Raw genomic sequence first — 21,726 nt, forward strand, 5'->3', positions numbered from 1 at the left:
AAGACTTAATTGCAAAGGATTCACGAATTGACTCATCAGAATCTTTGAACTTTCTAAATTTCCATTACCCCATTTAAGAAATAAGGGTGGTGCTGCTACGTAGAACAAGATTTGATTCTTCATGTTTTTTAATCTCAGTTTTGTACCCTGCAAAGCAATGTCCATTTAAGAATAAGAAAAATAGTAACATTAAAACCTTATCCTATAATTATGATGATTGGAAGAAATGTTTGATCTCCTGATATTATTGGAGGAGCCTCATTCTTAAGGTTTTGAAAAATTACTGAATTACTGAATTATACATGTCTACTTTTTCTTACAGTCTTGGTTTCCTCAAGTAAAGATAGTCACAGTTTTACTCCCTGCTGTGCTGCTGTATCTAGTTTTAACTACAGTTCCGAAAAAAGTTAAGGACCATGAAGGTATTCCTTCTGTTTTGCAGAGTTCTTTTGCGGTAAGGTGTTCTGTATGTACATGGTCTTTGTTTCTATATGTAACCCTTAAAATGTGAACTGTCAGCAGAAGTCAAACGTGTGCAGGTCACAAGGCAGTCTGGGAGGGAAGCATTCGAACGCTCACGCTAGGGTGTATCCCAGATGATCTTTCACTCTCTTCAGAGTTTAGTTCCAGTTAAATGCAATATAGTTTTGTCCCTCAGTCTGTTTCTGGACTGGGGCTGTCCGCTCTGGCACTGCAAACCACCTTCAGCCTGCTGCAACCTCACATCATTGATTTAATTCTGTCACCCCCAAATTTTGCTCTGGGTCAGGGTTTTCTTCTGCTTCCATTTGCCGAAGGCTTCACAAGGTGATTGTTCTCAGAGAGCAAGGAAATAGAGGTTTGCGAAAAAAGTCAAAAAGGAAATGACTGTTTCCAGCATGACCTCCCTGACAGGGTGTTTGCCTTTCCTGGCAGCCAGGTTCTCCCACAAGGAGAAATGTCTCCAATGTGTTTGGACTGACATAAGAGGGAAAGCAGTCCCAGGTTCTTTTTTTTTTTCCTCTTTTTCCTTCCAGCTATTGCTATGTAACAGCTCCATTGTCTTGACCACATCCCTAAGCACTGACCCAGGCTCCCACTGGTGCTTTCAAATGCAGACTGCATCTATTCCCTGTTACTATTAGGGTTAGAAACACACATTTACTTACAGACTCCAGACATGATGGCTATCAATGTGTATGTCAGTGGCTGTTTTCATCTGCAGGATACTGAAAGTATCCCCAATCTGCCCAAGCAGAAAGACTGGCCTAGTTTTCCCCTCTGATCACCAGAATAAAGACCACAAGGAAAAAGCCCTGAAAACACATTCTTAACTGTTTTCCTATGGATGCCACTAGCAAGTGATGGAAGTTGTTTGTATAACTGTTGTCCCTGATTGCAGCAACACAAAACCCAGTCCTTCAGGCAAAATACTATGAAATTACAGCACAAACAGGGAAATGTTCCATTTTTTTTGTTATTGCCTCTCTCCATTTCAGTGATAATGTACTAACCTGAAAAAGCTGTCGTCCATTGGCCTAAAAGAACCATATGCATGTCTTACATCATCATTTGGATCAAATCACACTTATCTTCTCCTTCTCCTACTCCTCCAGGCCTGCATCTTTAGAAGGACTAATGGGCAAAGAGGCTAAGAGAACATCTCCACTCAAATGATGTTGTTCAAATCTAACCTTGACCACGCAGCAGTGAAGGTGAAATAAAAACTTCAGAGCATGAGAGAGGTGAGTGGAAATCTGCTACCCCTTTGCACAGACTGAAATACAAACATTCACCTGTGGCGTAGGCACTCTGGGTGCACCACGCCCAGGACAAATACCACCACACCAGCACGTACCTCCTGAATCCTCACAGTAAAGTTGTGTGGCTGCAAAGTTATGGGAGCAAGGCTTCATATTCCCTCCAGCAGGAGCCGATGGAACATGTAGGTAACCTGAATTGTGGTTCTCCTAACCCAGTGTGGTCTCAAACCCTACAAGCAGAAGTTGCACAGCGTCAGTTTGCATAGCACTCTTGGCTTCCACACACACCAGACAGCAGATACGTAGCCATAGACTTTAATGTGGATAGCCTTAGTTGCTTCTGCATTAATTCTAAGGAACCCCTGGATTTATTAGGCTGATTCTCTACTCTTCCCATAGAAAAAAAAAAATCATTCCTTCCTATCATAGTCTCCTTGAATTTATTTAATCAAATCAGGGATGGACTGTCCAAAAAAGATAAAATAAAACGAAGTAAGACAATGTGCAAAAGGCCAAAAAAATTACGAGGTGAAACCAGATATTTTACAAACTGTTGGGGACAGACAAGACTAGACAGATGATTAAACCAATGACAAAAGAAGTCAGCTTTCTCTGTAATATATTTCAAGTTTGCTTGTAAGCTCAATTACAGTAATCAGTAACAAATAGAAGGTAAGGAAATATTTTCATCTTTAGAGAGAGAATAATTCAGTCACCACAGACCTCAGCTCCAGTAATTCTAGATCTCTTATACATCTGCTCTCTTCTGCTTCTGTCCTTTGCAGCACTCCTGGGCCTTGCCTTGAGGAATTAAATGGAAGACCCAAGCTCCAACCTCTGCCCACCCCTCCCATCACCCAATTTAGTATGTGGGCCTTGGTGGGGTTGTGCCCTCAGCAAGTGCATCCTTGCTCTCACTGCCTGTTTGAGCTTAATAAAGATTGTGAAAGTTCTTCAGGGCAATACTTTGGTATTGCCAAAGTATTTGGTATTGCCAATACACCTGTGTTACAAAATATTTTAAGTGTGGAAGTGACAAAGGTGATAGTATGTGATCATACATTGATATAAAAGTAGGTTCTGTACTTAATCCCCATTACAACCTTGGGAGCCAAAAGCTATGTGCACTGCTAGGTATTAATCTGCATATGTAAAATTCCTTGCTTTACTCCAGAGTTAATTCTTTTCAATTATGGCATGGATTTTGCTTCCTATTCAAAGATATTTCCATGGACATCTTTTATGCACCTGTTTGAATAAAATCTTTATTAAACAAAGCCACTTAACACTAGTGGGCAAAAACAAGACAATCTGACTTGTAACAAATGCAAAATAGAGCCTATTTGCCATAATTGAGCTTTTTTACAAATTGCAATTATCTCTTGCTTACTTGGTGAAGAAATATCATCAGCTCTGAACACAATCAAAACAAACAAACAAACAATTCTAACCTGCATAAGCAGCATAAAAGGGCATAGGAGAAATACGGTGGTTCCTCACAAGGCAGTGGGCAATGGGGGCAATATGGAGTTTTCACAAGTGCCATATCAAACCAGCATCCTGCTGCAAGTATTTCCTCATCAAGGTTAATTATTTCAAGGGGCAATGCAGGCAGGGGGAAAATTTTCCCCACACACATCTAATCCCCTGATAAACTGATTTAAGCTCTTTATGAGCTGTGGACTGTCCCTGGAGGACTTCACCCATGGCAGTAGCTATAGCTCAAGATGGTGCTGAGTGGCTCTGAGATTCCTCCCTGTCCAAGCATTTGGGATCTCTTTGTCCAACATAGGAGAAAGTTTCCTTCTGTTTTCTCCTGAACACCTGATGCAGCTGAGGGCCAGCTCTGCTCTGGCACTGCTGAAGAATGGGACTGGTCCAGAGGAGGAGTTCCACCTCCATCTCTCCTCTTTCCCATGCCAAAACAGGGTGTATTGTGTTTGCATGGCAAGGTTTTGGTAGCGGGGGGCTACAGGGGTGGCTTCTGTGAGAAGCTGCTAGAAGCTTCCCCCATGTCCGATAGAGCCAATGCCAGCCGGCTCCAGGACGGACCCACCGCTGGCCAAGGCCGAGCCCATCAGCTACGGTGGTAGTGCTTCTGGGATAACATATTTAAGAAGGGGGAAAAACTGCTGTGCAATGGCAGCCAGAGAAGAGAGGAGTGAGAATATGTGAGAGAAACAACTCTGCAGACACCAAGGTCAGTGAAGAAGGAGGGGAGGAGAGGCTCCAGGTGCCAGAGCAGAGATTCCCCTGCAGCCCCTGGTGAAGACCATGGTGAAGCAGGCTGTCCCCATGCAGCCCATGGAGGTCCACGGTGGAGCAGATATCCACCTGCAGCCCATGGAGGACCCCACGCTGGAGCAGGTGGATGTTCCCTGAAGGAGGCTGTGACCCTGTGGGAAGCCCGTGCTGGAGCAGGCTCCTGGCAGGACCTGTGGACCTTTGGACAGAGGAGCCCATGCTGGAGCAGGTTTGCTGGCAGGACTTGTGACCCCACAGGGGACCCACACAGGAGCAGTCCATTCCTGAAGGACTGCACCCTGTGGAAGGGACCCACGCTGGAGCAGTTCGTGAAGAACCATAGCCCGTGGGAAGGATCCACATTGGAGAAGTTCATGGAGAACTGTCTCCTGTGGGAGAGACCCCACGCTGGAACAGGGAAAGACTGTGAGGAGGAAGGAGCAGCAGAAACAACGTGTGATGAGCTGACCACAACCCCCATTCCCCGTCCCCCGGTGCCACTCGGGGGGAGGAGATAGAGAAAATTGGGAGTGAAGTTGAGCCCAGGAAGAAGGGAGGGGTGAGGGGAAGGTGTTTTTAAGATTTGATTTTATTTTTCATTATCCTACTCTGATCTGATTGGTAATAAATTAAACTAATTTCCCCAAGTCGAGACTGGTTTGCCCGTGATGGTAATGGTGAGTGATCTCCCTGTCCTTATCTCAACCCACGAGCCTTTTGTTATATTTTCTCTCCCCTGTCCAGCTGAGGAGGGGAGTGATAGAGCGGCTTTGGTGGGCACTTGGTGTCCAGCCAGGGTCAACCCCCCACACAGGGATGCAATGCTGTGGTGGGTTGACCTTTGCTGGCTGCCAGATGCCCACCAAGCTTCTCTCTCACTCTCCTTCCTCAACTGGACAGGGGGACAAAATAAGATGAAAAGCCTGTGTTGTCAAGATAAGAACAGGGAGATCACTCAGCAATTACCATCACGGGCAAAGGAGACTTGACTTGCGGAAATTTAGATAATTTATTGCCAATCAAATCAGAGTACGAAAACGAGAAATAAGAACAAATCTAAAAACACCTTCCCCCCATCCCTCCCTTCTTCCCAGGCTCAACTTCACTCCCGACTTCTCTACCTCCTGGCCCCGAGCAGGAGTTCATCATGCTTCATCTCTGCCACTTCTTCCTCCTCTCACTCTTCCCCTGCCCCAGTGTGGGGTCCTTCCCACAGGAGAGAGACTTTCATGAACTTCTCCAATATGGGTCCTTCCCACAGGCTACAGTTCTTCACGAACTGTTCCAGTGTGGGTCCCTTCCACGGGGTGCAGTCCTTGAGGAATGGACTGCTCCAGTGTGGGTCCCCTATGGGGTCACAAGTCCTGCCAGCAAACTTGCTCCAGCTTGGGCTCCACTTCACAGGCCACGGCTCCTGCCAGGACCCTGCTCCAGCGCACTTTCCATGGGGTCACATCTTCCTTCGGGGCACATCCACCTCCTCTGGCATAGGGTCCTCCATGGGGTGCAGGGTGGATATCTGCTCCACTGTGGTCCTCCATGGGCTGCAAGGGGGACAACCTATGTCACCATGTTCTTCACCATGGTCTTCACCATGGGCTGCTCCAACACCCGGAGCACCTCAGCCTCCTCCACCTTTCACAGACCTTGGTGTCTTATAGTTGTTTCTCTCACTTCTCTCACCCAGCTGTTGTCACACAGCAGTTGATGCCCTTTCTTATTTATGTAATCACAGAGGCATTAGCACCATCGCTGATGGGCTCAGCTTTGGCCAGTGGTGGGTCCGTCTTGGAGTCAGTTGGAACTGGCTCTGTCCAACATGGGGGCAGCTTCTGGTGTCTTCTCACAGAAACCACCCTTATAGACCTGCCCCCTGCTACCAAAACCTTGTTATGTAAAACCAGTACACACTCCCAGAGCAGCCGTAGACGTGAGTTAACATGTAGAGTGAAGGTCCAGTGAGCCTGGGCTGGTCCAAACCACATCTAGGGTGGGATACAAGAAAAATGTCGCAGATACAGCAATTGTGTCAGTGTCTAAATTAATTAGTTATTGGTGAATTGAGGGTCAGGACTGGGCCAGAATAAGTCAGCTTGAGGAAGCAGAGAGTAAAGGCATCCAAGCTGGCCTGCTCTGAATGGCCTTGGGTCTGGAAGCAATTGATCTGCCTTCTCAAAACGCAGCCTGAAAGGGTAGTTCCCTCAGTGAGGCAGGGACCACCTGCTGCTGGAAAGCCCGTACAACACCAGCACAGCTTCCAATGCTTTGATACTTACCTGCAGTTCAGGTCAACATCTGTACAAGGGGATGTCAGGCCATTGCATGTGACCTCCAAACAGATGCCTATCTCTCTGCCAGCAGGACATATGGTTGTGAAATAAGGCAGATGTTCTGCATGTGGCTATGTGTCTGGGCAGGCAGGTGGATGCAGTAGCTAGCCACATAATCCCTAGAGCTATGGTGGCATTAGCACAAATATGCATTCCCACTACTGCTCCTGTGGGAATTGCAACTAAGGGTGCTAAGTGGTTCAAAATCAGTAGGAATTTTGACTGAGGAAATGTCAGACCCTGAGCATCAAATATTATTTTTCACACTGTGTTATTTTCTGTACGTAATATTAATGCACTGTCTCATGGAAGTTCTGTGTACTAATGCAATGGGTTGGATTCTTTCCCCTGCTAATGTGGTATTGAAGACTCTTTACAACTCCTTGACATTATTTCAGCCTTAATAGATACCTTATGAGTTATTTCATTTTTCTAATGCTCTATCAGCATAAAGACAATTTTCTTTCACTATTTGGACTTCTTCCCTTCAGATCCCTACCAAAGCAATCCTGTATTCAATACATCATTAAGACATGTTGCCTGTGTAAAAAAAACCCCAAACACCCCCCACCCCCAAACCTACAGCCATTTCTAATGAGTGTCTCAATATCTTACTCTGTTACATTTTATGGAAGGTTGTAGAACATTTATTGTTACCAAGAATATAAGAGTTGATATCTGTTTGTGTTTGGAGAAGCATTTTTCTGGGCACATGCCAAGCTATCTTCAATTTCTATAAAAGCAGTGAAAATTGCTACCATCACAATGGCCTGATTGTGGTCCATTATAATGGAATTAACATAAACCATCTAGAGAAGCATTTCAAAGCAGTACATTTTTATACGATAATCTGATTTGGAGCTATCACTAGCTGAGGAAAAACTACATGAAGATTAACATGACACCCTGTGCTAATACAGAGATAAACACTCCCAAGCTCTGACTGGGAACAGTCAGCTAAGTGCATTTGTCTCAGTGCATTGCTACAGATCTGAGGGAAGCCAAGAAAGCAACGAGGACTGAGCTCAGGGAACACACTGTCCTGTGATTGAAGTCAGCGAAAGTTAATCTGTTATCACAGATCAGATCCACATCTAGCACAGACGACAGTTTCTTCTGAAGCGGTATAGAATTTTTTTTTTAAAGGTGAAGTCATGAGATGTTTCAAGGAACCATGTTTTTGCAAGCTTTCAGTCTTTGTGGTTACTCTCATGCTAGTTTTGGATTTCACAGCCTGTTAGAATGTAAAATATCATTTTCCCTGTCTCCTTTAGCTAATTCCTGTACCACATCTAGGGTCTACAAAGGCAATCTGATAAAGAGCCTACAAACCTGAGGCTCAGCATTGCAACTCATCACATCAGAGCATGCAGGAAGCCAGCCCACAACGTAGCCTAACTGCCTGAAACAGCACACAGCAAACTTTTGACAGCATAACAAAGATGCCCAAGAACCATACCCTGGGAAAAAAAAAATAATTGGAAGATAGTAGCAATGCCAAGATTGTAAAAAACAGGAACATTTCTATAATTACTTAACTGCTTTGCTTGCCTCACATACTCACTTGCTCCCTAAATTCTCTACATCCATCATCTAGTGACCAGCAACAGACTGCCAAACACTGTGTAGCTGTCACCTGATGCACGTGGTGCCGGATCCTCTCAGGTTCTGCCTGTATGCAGGAGTGAAGCCTCCCACAGGGCGATGCTGCACTAGAGTCAATGATCTGGACCAGCCCCTGAGCCACATGAAAGCCTGGAGACCCTGAAACTAAAGGGAGGAGGATCTTTCCTGTTCTGCATTTGATCCAGAGTCTTCCACTCAAACCGCAAAGACTATTCCTGGACCAAAGCTAGACTTCATCCCTCCCAGGTTAACGTCCTCACCTTGTGTGTTCCTACTTGATCGACCTTTGCTTCTCTGGTTTCCAAAATGCTAGCCGTGCAGGACAAATATTCATCAAAGATTAAAATTGCATCAGGGCCATTGTGTTTGATAGCTGTTTTGAAGGTAAAGAACCTCACTCCAAAAGCTTTTTGTGACCCCAGGAAACTGTCATACGCTAGAACCGGCAGAACTGGAATCCCTTCTTTGAAGTATCATGGTGTAATATCTGCCGTATCAATGCATGGCACGAGCAATTGTGTTTCAAACAGGCACTCAGTGAAGAAGAGAACACCAAGAGCCAGAGCCACATGAAGTGACAGACTTTAACTTCAGCACATTCCTGATTTAATGCAAACACATTCCCTGTTTCTGCCTGTCATCGATTCTTGTGGGAACAGGCTGGTATTATAGACACAGCATAGAAAATCACATGCCTTGCCACAGCAGCTAGAAAGATAACACATCATCAGCATATCAGAGAAATTCATCAACACACAGGAATGCAGACACATTGTTTACATTCAGGGCAACTCGGCACCGACTCACTGCTAGTGTGGTGAATGAGGGCGAAGATGAGCAGTGCCAGAAATAGATAGATTTGCCTCAACAGGCAAAATATCAGTTGTATAGTGTCAGTGGGGAGAAACGAGATTATGATAAGACATGCAATTTAAATTGAAATATTTATCAAGCCTAAGAAGGCTTGGTATATTCTGATACTCATGGTTTCGAATTACCAAATGGTTAATTTAGTGTTGTTTTGCTGTATGCAGGTGGCTTTGCTACTGGCTGAGTGGTTCTTTCTTTTAGGGCTGAAGGAGAGATTTTCAAAAGAAAACATTTCCATGTGCCTCAGAAAACAGCCAGATATTATAAAGTTTTTGGCAGATACACTTGGCAGAAACTGCTTTGGAAAAAATTGACCTGTGATATTTTTCAGTACTTTTGAACATACTACTCAGACGACAGAGTGAGATGCTTTTGTATATTTATATCATGATGGAAAAAAACTACAAAAATGTCATTTTGGGGCAGTGTCAGAGTTACTTGTGCTTGCCTCCTTCCTTCTTTGGAGGATGCCTAGCTCTTGGTCCTCCATACAGGACCTTCCATTAGGCTTTGTTCTCCTCTATCAGACACAGTTGTTATAAATAGCGAAATAAACACATTACCCTTAAAAGTGCCAAAAGAAACATTGGTTTAAAAATTGTTTCTACTTTATTTTTTACAGGAACAATTCAGCAAACCTGAGACAAAGTTTGGAAACTTTTCAGTATTGCCAAATAGATTTTTTTTTTTCAAATGAAAATAAGCTTCAGCTGAAAAACTGAGCCCAGATCTAGTGTTTAAGTGCTCTGCTGGATTGGAGCCAAGATGGTATAATGCTGAAGGTCACACACAAAGGGTAATACAGGAGCTGAGTAAGGAACCAGACGCATCCTGGTTGTCTTAATGCATGGACTTCCCTAAAACACTCCCTTTTGTCAAGTGCCTTTGCAGAGAGATAGGCAGTCAGGCTACATTTTGGTTGTATTGAAAGCCTGGACAAAGCAATCATCAAGATGGGGAGAAGGGAAAGGCAGAAGACAGCCAGATTGCCTACAGCAAGGAAATGGAGGCAAGAGCTAGCACCCATACTCCTGTGTCAGTTTTTACCACGAGGTCTTCACAGAAATTCCTAATTCAGAGCTTAATTGCTGTTAAAGCAGTTGGATTAGGGATAAATGTGACAGAAGCAGTATTGAGCACATAGCAGTGCCTCCTTAGGTTGCAACCAGTGGTGTGTGCTCCGGGGGCCGTGTGGTGCTCAGTAAGGGAAGGTCTCAGGCTGACTGGGTATCAGGAGCACATGTTGCTCCTCAGCTATAGCCACACATATTCACATATAGAAATTTGGACATCTATTTTCAGCAATGTGGCCAACTAAGCAAGAAGCTGAACTTCCCTGGTGTCTTGTTAATGTTATCAAGAAAGAGAAGCCAGGTGATGTTCCATATTTTGATACATCCAGGAGGCTTAGAGCTTTGGAGATTGAACCAGATATGGTGCAAAGACAAAAATCATCTCATACTTCTGGTCTTGATCAGACTTTTGCTTGTAATTTGGGAGATATATAATAGTTATCTGTCATACCCTTCAAAATGTAGAAAGAAAAAAGGGCTTGTAAGGAGCTCTAAGGTGTCGTAGTATGTTCTGGAAAGATTGGTCTCTGTTGATATGTGTGTGTCCTTATCCACTATTCCAGCTCTTGTCTTCGTAGTGCTCTGTTCAGAATTAGAACAGCAAGTTACTGTTTTTATTAGCTGCTCCTCAACTACTCAACTATCAAGGCAATATCATTTATGCAGTTCTAACCTAAACCAAGCCTTTACTACCTTTACAGTATCCAACCTCCCTATAGTGCCACTCTATATCACTTTCTGAAGGATTCATACATTTAAAGCAGAACGATGTCCCACTGTAGAGTCCTGTTGGTTAGTACTTCTAGTGAAAGACTCACATACTGTGAAGCAGGCATAAAACAATTATTTAAACACAGTCCATAATATCTTACATTCATGAAAGAGGTAAAGAAAGTAATCACTGTTGTCCAACTAGATGCTTGAATTTAGATAGCAAAACCTCTATTTTAGTTACCCTAAAAAAGTTGTGCTTCAAGGAACTGACCACCTTACTGAAATCAATGAAGTAGAGTTTGTTCTGCACACAGAAACCTATGTCATTTCTAGAGAAGCTAATACAGGTGGACTAGCTTGGGAAAGACTGCTTCATTTAAAAAGACACCAGACAGCTTTTCCTATTAGAACAGCAGTTGCACACTGTCTAGGTGTGATTGTCAAATCCTATCTGAGGTCAAGGTTGCAGTCCCTAAGGCACTCAAAAAACACATAGGGAAAGAAAATCTTTGCCCTAAATAGGTCTTGTTGAAAGCTAAGAGTTGCCTAAGGTTTGAAAGCTGCCAAGCACAGGACCTGGTCCTCACAAATGTATGTACCTGCACTGCCAGGTATTAAACAAAGAAATAAAAAAAAGGTTTTGAAAGAATTTGTGCCAGCTGATGCTCCCTTACAACTACTTGATCTGAGCCAAAATATATAAAAGGCCCTTTTTCATGTAACTACCTCTTCCTTCTTGACCAACCTGATCTCCTTCGATGACCAGGTGACCCGGTTAGTGGATGAGGGAAAGGCTGTGGACTTTAGTAAAGCCTTCGACACTGTCTCCCACAGTATTCTGCTGGAGAAGCTGGCGGCTCGTGGCTTAAAGAGGTACACTCTTAGCTGGGTAAAAAATTGGCTGGACGGCCGAGCCCAGAGAGTCGTGGTGAACGGAGTAAAATCCACTTGGCGGCCAGTCACAAGCAGAGTCCCCCAGGGCTCAGTTTTGGGGCCGGTCTTGTTTAACGTATTTATCAATGATCTGGATGAGGGGATTGAGCGCTCCCTCAGTAAGTTTGCAGACAACACCAAGTTGGGCAGGAGTGTTGATCTGCTCAAGGGTCGGAAGGCTCTGCAGAGGGATCTGGACAGGCTGGATCGATGGGCCCAGGCCAACTGTATGAGGTTCAACAAGGCCAAGTGCCGGGTCCTGCACTTGGGTCACAACAACCCCATGCAACGCTGCAGGCTTGGGGACGAGTGGCTGGAAAGCTGCCTGGCGGAAAAGGACCTGGGGGTGTTGATCAACAGCCAGCTGAATAGGAACCAGCAGTGGCCTCAAGTTGCACCAGGGGAGGTTTAGGCTGGATATTAGGAAAAACTTCTTTACTGAGAGAGTGGCAAAACACTGGAATGGGCTGCCCAGGGAGGTGGTGGAGTCACCCTCGCTAGAGGTGTTCAAGGAACGTGTGGACGTGGCACTGTGGGACATGGTTTAGTGGGCATGGTGTTGTTGGGTTGATGGTTGGACTGATGATCGTACAGGTCTTTTCCAACCTTAGTGATTCTGTGATTCTGTGAATTTTGCTATGCCAACATCTATATTCAGAAAGCCCTGGGACATGAAGTGTATTTGCTTTTTTAACTGGAAAAAGCTTCCTGAATTGGTTGGAAAGTAGCGTTAGGGGGAATGTGGTCTTTATTGGAGTCTTCCAGAGTTGCTGTGGCAGTGAAGTGGAGGAATGTCGTTATTGGTGCTGGCTTACCACTGTGACAGCGGTAAGAATAGAGGACACTGTTCTAGAGAAAAAGAAACTGCAGATGTCTCTGAACATACACAGGGCTGCAAAGATGGCATGTACTAACATGGGCTTCTCCATACAGAGGGTTCTTCTCCCATTTCCTGAGGTTAGAGGGAGCTAAAGCGTAGATGTTGGCACACAGACAACGTGGAGCCAGTCTGCCTCTGAAAGAGACTGTGGTGGAAACCAGAGTAAGACAACCTTGTAGGGCTCCTATTCAACTGATGGGACTTACTAATTGTTTCTGGTGTACATAGAGGCTAGAGTTACACTGAAAAGAAGTTGTTGGCTCGCAAGGCAAATATAGCTTGTGTCTAGGTTGTCCTTTTACGCAGTCTTAAATCAGTTCAAGCTCAGGATGTCCTTGTGGCAGGCGATGCTGGGGTCATTCTAGGGCTTCAGGACTGTGCAGTACAGGGATTATGGCTCCAGAGGAGTCAGTTCTGATCCAGGCTCTGAGCCTCACTTGAAGCAGCTCTGCTGCTCTCTGCTACCTGGCTTGTCCACCTAAAAGAGCAGATTTTCAGGCTCAGTACTCCATCTGCATGGTTCAGACCATCTAGGTGCACGGGTTTGGTAAGAATCTGACTATTCTCAAAGTCAACAGAATTTCTGCAGGCTTCAGCATGGTCCTTCTCACCATTGCTGAATGGCAGGGATCAATGTTAGGGCCAGGGAATAGCAGGGCAAGTGAGTAGGAGGAAGGACTGTTCTAAGGGAGGAAAAGAAAGGAAGAAACTTTGCTCTTAAGCAAAAAAGGGCCGGGAGATGTCTGGGAGTTGATTTTTTTGTCTCCTCTCTGGATAATGCTACCATTCTCTCCTGGAACGCACACTGATTTTTGTTGTCAAACAACCCTTAGCAAGTGTTATCCTGGAGTTGGTAAATTCTATTAGGAGCTGTGCACCTGTTCTCCCATTTTTATTTCCAAAATCTACTGACAGTTTCTTTCAGGTGCCAGAGTACATCAAACTCAATCCATAGAATACGTCAGCTCGTACTGGCAGGGACTGAGAGATTGGCATAAGGCATGATTCAGAATTATGTTAAAGATTTTGGCATGCCATTCCTTTGCATTCCACTTGTAATTAATTATGTCCAAGCCTACCAGATGTGATGTGGAGTACACTTTACAAGGGTAGCATTGCCTTTTCTCTTGGCATATTTACATTAAAATTAAGGACTTTCCTTTTTTAAAAAGGAAAGAAGAGGATTGTTTGGGCCACAGATGATGTAAAGAGTCTTTTTCGAAATGTGATACTCCCAAATGTGTACTCAAACAGCGAGAGCAGTTACCACAGTAACACAGTTGAGATTCTGTTTCCCCAATTAGATGATGAAATAATGATTAATTATTCTCATGTTGGGATGGTTACCAAGCCAAATGCATTTATTTAAAAACCTGCTTTTCATGGACATCTGTATAGATTTTATCTATGACTGAGAAGTAGATCAAAAGGCATGTGAACAAAGTCAAAGCAAAATTTTATTCTCAGTTTTTCAAAATATCCCCAATTATTTTTCTGCATCAATCTACCAGTAGCAGTTGATCCCAAAATAGGAGCTTCAAGTGGGATTCTCAAAATAATTTCCTACCATTACTCAGCCTCTTAAAACTAGTTGTAAAACTTTTTTTGACTTCAGTCAGATTTAGGCCATTCCTGAAAGCATTTCAGAATGATCCTGGGAGACACCTCTATAGACAGAGGTGGAAGTTTGCTCTGGACTCATCCTGAAGGCCACTTTTAGTTGTGTGTGATCATAATTCATCTTAAAGAACCAAAGTCAGCAAGCTGTGAATTTACTTCTACACTCTAAATTATGCTTTATCAGTACCTGAGCCTAAGAGCAACCTAGGCCCTGGCAGACTTAGGCCAGAGAATTTGCGATGCCCACACTGTCTGGCTGGATCTATATCCTAAATATCATCATGCATGAGACAACAACAGAGATAAAAATTTCGGAAACATGTTATGTTCTGGTAAAGGCCCCACATCTTCACAGAGACACAAAAACATCCATGAATGTGACTTTTAACAGAGAGGGCAGAACTGGTGCCCAAGTGCCAGAAATTTCCAAAGGACTTGGCTTATCGTCTGGATCCTAAACTTTTTGTCCCTCAGATAAGATGAAGTCAAACTTTGAAATACCTGAAGGAAGATAAGAAATTATAGAAAAGGAAGTGTTATGTTTGCAAGCTCAGATTTTCCACAGAGACATTCTTTAGGGGGCTGATGTGTTTGATCAAAAAAATCCGATGATTTTTAGGAAGAATTTTCAGCCAGCCCAACATAGCTGTCTTGGGGTAGCAAATGATGGGATAGATGCTTCCACATGAATTATTTTTCCTGAGGAAAGCCAATATGATTTGAAAGGCTGATGACCTTTTAAAACGTGGTTGCTTCCCTCAGGTCCCTGCATGAGTGATGAGTCCCAAATATATTTAAAGGCATTCAAAATGCCTCTAAATGCAGAGGGGCCTCTTGGCCTTAATTCCAGCAACAGACATCTAAGTACTTCAGAAAATCCTACCTGGCACATACTGCACAGTTTCAGGCGCCCAAAGTATTCACACAGTTCACTCTAATAATTTGAGATGTTTTATGATCCACTCAATAATGAAGTCTACGTCCCTCAATGCATCACCTTCACAGCAACTCATCCTGGATGATAGTGTCCCCTGCTGCATTATTTTACATTCCTGCACTTAGTTCTCCCTTATTTACTTTCTTGATGTTAATATCACAATCACAGAATAACTCAGTTTGGAAGGGACCTCTGGAGGCCTCGAGTTCAAACTTGCTCAAAGCAGGGCTCCTTTACATGAGCCCTCCTCATTGCAGGGGCTTGTCTAGCCGAGTTTCAAAACTCTCCGAAGATGGAGACTCCACAGCCTGTTCCAGTGCTCAGCTGCTCTCACTGCAAGGACCTTTTTGTTACATCTAGTAGTAATTGGCCTGAGCTGCAATGTGTAAGCATTGCTTCTTGTCCTTTTGCTGCGCACCTCCAAGAAAAGTTTGGCTCCGTCTTCTCCGTAAAGTGAAAACTGAGTGTTCAACTGATCAGAATAGCTACCCCTTCCCTCCCATGTGTCTTCATTCTGATGCTTTCACAGACGTTTTGAAGATTAAGGTGGTTACATGTTATTTTTAACATCCAATGTAGTCGTGGCACTGTGGAAAGACACTCTTCTCACTTAGCAGCAAATCTAAACACAGGGGAGTTTTACCACACTTACGACAAGCAGAGCTTTTATTTCTTGATGGGATCACAATTCACTTAAAAGAACTATTTGAAGGTTTGCATTTCACAGTAAGCATATGCTTGAACATAAATATATGCATAAAAATAAGCATTCATGCTGACACAAGTGGGTTTTCAATATATCCTATTAAATCTAAGCATGGTCTTAACTTTTATCTGACCAGGAGCAGCCTCCTAAATTTTTATTTTTTGCTGCTAACTAAAAAAGCTACTTGCAACTCACTTCCTAAGTACAGAAAGGAAATCTTTCAGAAGTGACCTGATTTTGCTAAGGTTGGAATATCCTGCACCACCCACAGCCCCTCTGCCTTTCTGAAAAACTTATCTTGTGTCATGAATGCGTATGAAGAAGAAAGCACAGCTAAGGCTCATGGCCTTACACTTCACATCTTCATGACTTTTTTTTTTCCTAATGTTTAAAACCATGTAGACCTCAGTACGATCTTAATGTTGGCAAGGGAGGCATAGTTGTGTGAGTTTGAGAACGAAGTTTTCATCAAATCTTCGCAGCAAAATCGTTCATTTGAAATGTGCTTATGATGAGAAAATTGGGGTTTTTTTACTACTTGGGTGTTCCAGGAAGCTCTTGCCATGCTGAATATACAGTGGGATCAGGCACGGCAGCTGTGAACAACAAGCTTGAGAGGTGCAGCACAGGTTGTATCAAGGCAAAGGTGGGTGAGCTTGGGATCAGCCTGTGCCTTTGAAAATCCAACTGGCAAATAGCTGGACTTCACATCCTGAGGGACCTCCTGCTTCATCCCATTTTTCTCACAGAGTGACTAACTGGAAAAGTTTTATATAAAACCTACTAAAGAGCTTTTCACACTGCAATCATCAAAACAAACTATTTTTGCAGCTACTATAGGAGAGTGAATTAAAAGTTATTGCAGAACTGGCTTTTTCAATTTACATGTAGAGAAAATAGTCTTAGCAGGCATTAAAGTGGTTATCAATATGAATTATATGGACCATATTTACATTAAATTAGGCTAACTGTAATCACACAAACACAATTTCATATATGAGCACCTGCCTAGGAATTTTTATATTGGCCTTACATATTACAAATCATCTTAGGAGAGGAGCAGTATGTCACACATAGCCTACTTTCCATCAAATGGGCAGCTAGACATACAGACAAGAAAGGATATTTAGTGTGCTCCAGCCAAACCCACAGTTTGGACAACCAGGTGACCAAGGCCCCATACATACTCCTTGCAAGGCACCCAAGGGAGTTAGAGCTTTTCTGCGCCCTCTGAAGCTGGTTTTCTGAAGTATAGCTGTCTCCTATCTCTAAGGGCTAAAAACCTCAGCTGCACATACATTATCATGACCCAAGAGAGCTTTCAAAAAGAAGGAGTCTTGCTTGGTAGATATGTTTTCTGGACAGCAGTTGCAAGAGAAAGTTAAGAAGAGTCCTGCTCCGTTGGACTTTAAATGTATTCTTAAATATATTTGAGTGCAATAACAATATGCATGGTCCTAGGACAGGGCTCCTCGCTACATCTGCAGTGGCATTGGCCGTTGTGAGAAACTCTTGGAGCTTCTTAGTGGATGTCAGGCGGATGCTCAAAATTTGTAGCTTCAGATGTGGAACACTGTTTAGAGAACCATTTCCTTACACCAAGAAGGGCCTGCTTAAATGTCAAATTCTGATTTCTGAAGAGGAAAAAGAGTAATGTTAAAGTTGCCTTACTCCCTCACCTCAGTTAAAAAAAAAAAAAAAAAAGAGGTGACATCATTAAGCACCAGAGAATAGTTCAAGAGCATAAGAAGATTTTAGTATATGAGCTAAGAACTGAAACCAAATTATATTTTGTATCATTTATGACAAACAGGCCACACAGAGAAGTAATTTCAGGAATGTAAGTAGAAGGTGAGAATATGTTCAATTGATGAGGTGAGGTGCAATATTAAAGAGTGACCCATTTTGGATGGGTGCAGTAGGAGTTTTAAGTGATTACTTGGGACTCAATGCATTGAAAGAGATGTGCAGGGAGAAGAAATTCCTTTTTATTTGTCCATTTAATCTGTTTCTTGTTTGTTTCTTGCTTGCATTCTCAACTTGGGCTGTGGTGCTTTGGCTGTTAGTTCTGATTGTTTTTTCCTGACTAAAATCATAAATCCCCTAAGGGAAAAAAAAAACCCAACAAAAAAAACCCCCAAACCTGGTGTTATTCAGCTGCTGACTCATTGGTCTGGAATTTTTTTTAAATAGAACATGAAATTTTGATTGAGGTAGGAAAGAGAAATCAGACTATCAGCATACAAAAGATAAAGGAGAATAAGATTACACATCTATCATGCTTTTGTAAGGATCCCAAATGCAACCCATGTCAATACTACTTTTGGAGCTTTTGTTTTGATACATATTTATTATTCAGCACCTCTGTTTGATCCACAGTTCTGAACAGCATGGAGCCCAGGGATGGCGTAATATTAAAACAGCTGACTCAGCTGCTATCTGACATCACAAATAGAAAGCTAGTTCTTCCCCCTTCCCCTCCAGCCCCCAACTTCAAACAGAAAGACTGGCATCAAAACTGGCTTCAAATCTTGCTGTTGATCATAAATAAATCAGTCACTAGACCTGATCCTCACCCGGAATGAACTGGCCTGACCAGACTGAAGGACACTTGATTTGCAGACAACTGAAAGTCTGGCCTTTTCTGCTTACATGTAAGGAAAGATATGTCTTCTTCCCAAAAGGAAACCCCAGCAAATTAAGATGTAACCACCAGGCTCCCTAAAATATTATGTCTTGCAAAGCTACAAGAACTTTGGAGCCCCAAACCCACTAAAATTAGGTTTCCCTTTGTTTTAAACAGAGTTGGATGGTATTCAAAGTTTTAAGTTAAAACATTTTCAATACTGAGCTCTAATGTCACCCAGGCTCCTTTGGCAAGTTCTTGTCTCTTCTTTTAGAGTCTGTACCCTGTTCTGTAACTAAAAGCTAATGGATACAGCCACACTTGTAGGCCAGCCCCCTCTGACTCTGTTTTCCTGCGTGGCAGCTCGACTAAAACAAGGCAAGTTCCCTGCCCTGCAGAGGCACTCTTGTTTTCCCCCAGTGTGGTTTGGGTCAGATTGGGAAACTTCACACCATCACATTGATTCAGGATCTCTACACTAGGAATGGCACTAGGAACGACACCATTTGCTCCTCTTTCTGCTAGGTGCCAGTGGCAGCAATGTGTCTTCAAGTGCACTAGGTTAGGAGAAAATTAAGAAACAGGAGGAGGGGTCAGGTAGAAAAATTCTGCTCTAGAAACATGTATGCACATGTGGATAAAGCAGCCTTTTCAAAATGTTAGCATAAAACACTGATTTGTTAGTGCCTTCTCTGAAGTGCTGTGATCAAGGCATCAATTCATGTAATCACTCACAACATACAACACCATTGCCTTATCTCTGGAAGATGCACACTCCCCTGAGAATCCCTTATTTTGTGCTGTCAATTATCGTTAATGATGATCTCAAGTGCAAGTGCAGATGACTCTCCCTTTATACAATTTCTTTCTTCATATCCTTTTTTTGGAAGCTGCCAGAAGCATTTGGAATTGATGCATATTCCAATACTGACCAAACGCAGCTTTGATTTCCCCTTATTCCTTCCTTCTCTCTATCACTGGTTCAGTTACATTTCACAAATAGGGAATGATGAAAAATGCAGGCTAGGAACTAATACTAAAGATGCAACTTGGAAGAAATACAATAAAAGACAATGCATTGTCCTTTATCTTTCAAGCAGCTATAATGATCACTAATATTTCATAAATGAAAGGGAAAAATTACAATGCAACTGTTACAATTGGGCTGTATTATAAATAATGGTTACTAGGGAGATTTCAAGAGAGCTTAATCTGGGAGCACAAGAGCCTTTGAGAGGAACTGAGAAGTGTGCTCCTAAATCCCCCAATCATAGCTTTTGAAAAATATTCCCTTAAGTCATTAGATCACTTTAAAAAGTAGGGCAGAAACATAGAGAGCAGTTGCTTGTAAAGCCATAAATCTGACCTGATTCCTAAGTGACCAGAGCTTGCAGACTGTGGCCTTTTTGTTTTATCACAGTGCAACATGCTATGGACTGGTCTGCCTCTTCCCTTATACAGCTACTCTTCCAGGACTTGTTTTTTTTTTAAATGGCATGGTTTCTGGAGACCTTTCTGTTTCTCTGTAGATTTCTAGGCATTTGCTCCTCTTGCTTCCTTCTCTTCCATCCCAGCTCCTGCCACTGCTTCCCAACTTGTCCTCCTGCCTCCACAGCTGCCTCAGTGCTGTTGCGTTAAAGGGCAAGGCAATTTGGCAGAAAATAAACCCCGTTGCGTTCCAGCTTGTCCTCAGATATCAGAGGGCCTGGGGGCGGCTGGGCTTAGATTCTGAGTGATGCCCAATTCTCTGTGTTACAAGTCCGGTTGTGTTCAATGTATTGAACTGTCACGATTACGGATACACTCGTAACACCATACACTTCCAGTCTAGTTGCATTCCATGAACTAGCACGGCCACACTTAAGGGATTTGGTGGCGTTCAATGAGAACTCTCACGGCTAGATTAACGAATAGTGCAGTTTATTGAAGCAACAGACACACAAGTTCTTTTGGATTGCCGGTGATAAAATTACTGCCTGCAAAGCATGTGCAAATTCCAGTTTGTAGCCTGGCTACAAACACGTTAAGTTATAAAACAACTCTATAAAGTACTTCTAAGTTTCCCGGGGGAGCACTCAGTATAACCAAGTGTTCGAATCTTACCCAAAGGCATCCCTGTGAGGGGAAGAGAGGCTTAGCCTGTTGACTGATCCCAGGTGTCAGAGGTGGTCTGCAATGGTATCTTCCCTGGCATCCTTCCTCTCTTAAGCCATTTTTATACTATTTGTCTTTTCCAGGTGGAGCTTGAGTGACTCTAGTCATACATACCTCTATTGTAATTGATGTAAAAGTTTCCCGATCTGCTTTTAAAGGTATAGACTAAGAAAAATCCAGAGCGCAAGCTCAGCGAGGGGTGGTCACACCTTGGAGGTAGGTAGCTTTGGGATGGAGGTGTGTTTTTTCGTATTATAATGAGATTATAATGAGCAAAGTTCACTCAAAGGATAGTATTTTCTCAAGAAATGACAGACTGTTGGCTCGGGGTGGTAAATATGCAGCTCAGGGTAGTAAATATGCAGCTTGTTAGTTCTGTCGTACCTTCCAGTTCCCGTCTTATCACAGACTCTGGCTGCAGTGTCTTCACTCCGCTCCACCCTCTGTACAGTTTCTCTTAGAGTCAGCGCACCAAGCTCCCCTGGTGTTGGCAACATCTAAGGTTGCCTAGAGAACTTCTGCGGGATGGATTCCTTGCATATCCGCCACACTCCACCCTGAAGATTTCTTCAATGTTGTACCTTTCCTTAAAATGCGAATATAAATTTAATTCCTAAGTTACCTCCAGCAATTATTCCACAAGTGCCCTCCTCACCTTCCTCTTTACTCCTACCTTTTGTTCCAGCTGAACCAGTGGGGAGCCCAGCCTAAGAGGCCCAGCAAAATTTAATAATCTGGGACCTGTTCCGAGGTCTTTTCCCATGGTGCTGGAGTGCTTCAAACAGTGAGTCACTATTTCAGCTAAAATCCAGCGCTACCAGAAAACAGCGTTCCTACAGATTTTAGCTGTTATGATGCATCATTATTGATTTCTCTATTGCTTCACCTTGATTCACCTCAACCGAAATGTGTATTTTTGATATAAAGTAATTCACTGTCGTCTCCACTTTAGAACCCTAATTTGAGAAAATGGCCTGAAGTAATGAAAGGCACTTTTGAAAGCCAAGGCCGCTTTCAGTCAAAGAAGGCTTGGAGAGGATTTCTTTGTCTCATGGCAGTCACCGTCAGCTCATCAGAAGGAAAACCTTCTTCCCCCAGATGATAACATAGGCATAGAGCAGTCCATGTCTACAGCAGGAGGATCAATGCCTGCCCTCCATGCCGTACTCAACAGAGGTTTTCACAGCTCTTCCACAAGTACAGTCAGTCCTGTGCCTCACCCTTTATCCCACCCTGCTTGCCTGTGCTAGCTCTAACCAAAGGCCTCTGGA

Source organism: Gavia stellata, chromosome 5 (assembly GCF_030936135.1).
Source record: "Gavia stellata isolate bGavSte3 chromosome 5, bGavSte3.hap2, whole genome shotgun sequence".
Taxonomy (NCBI): domain Eukaryota; kingdom Metazoa; phylum Chordata; class Aves; order Gaviiformes; family Gaviidae; genus Gavia; species Gavia stellata.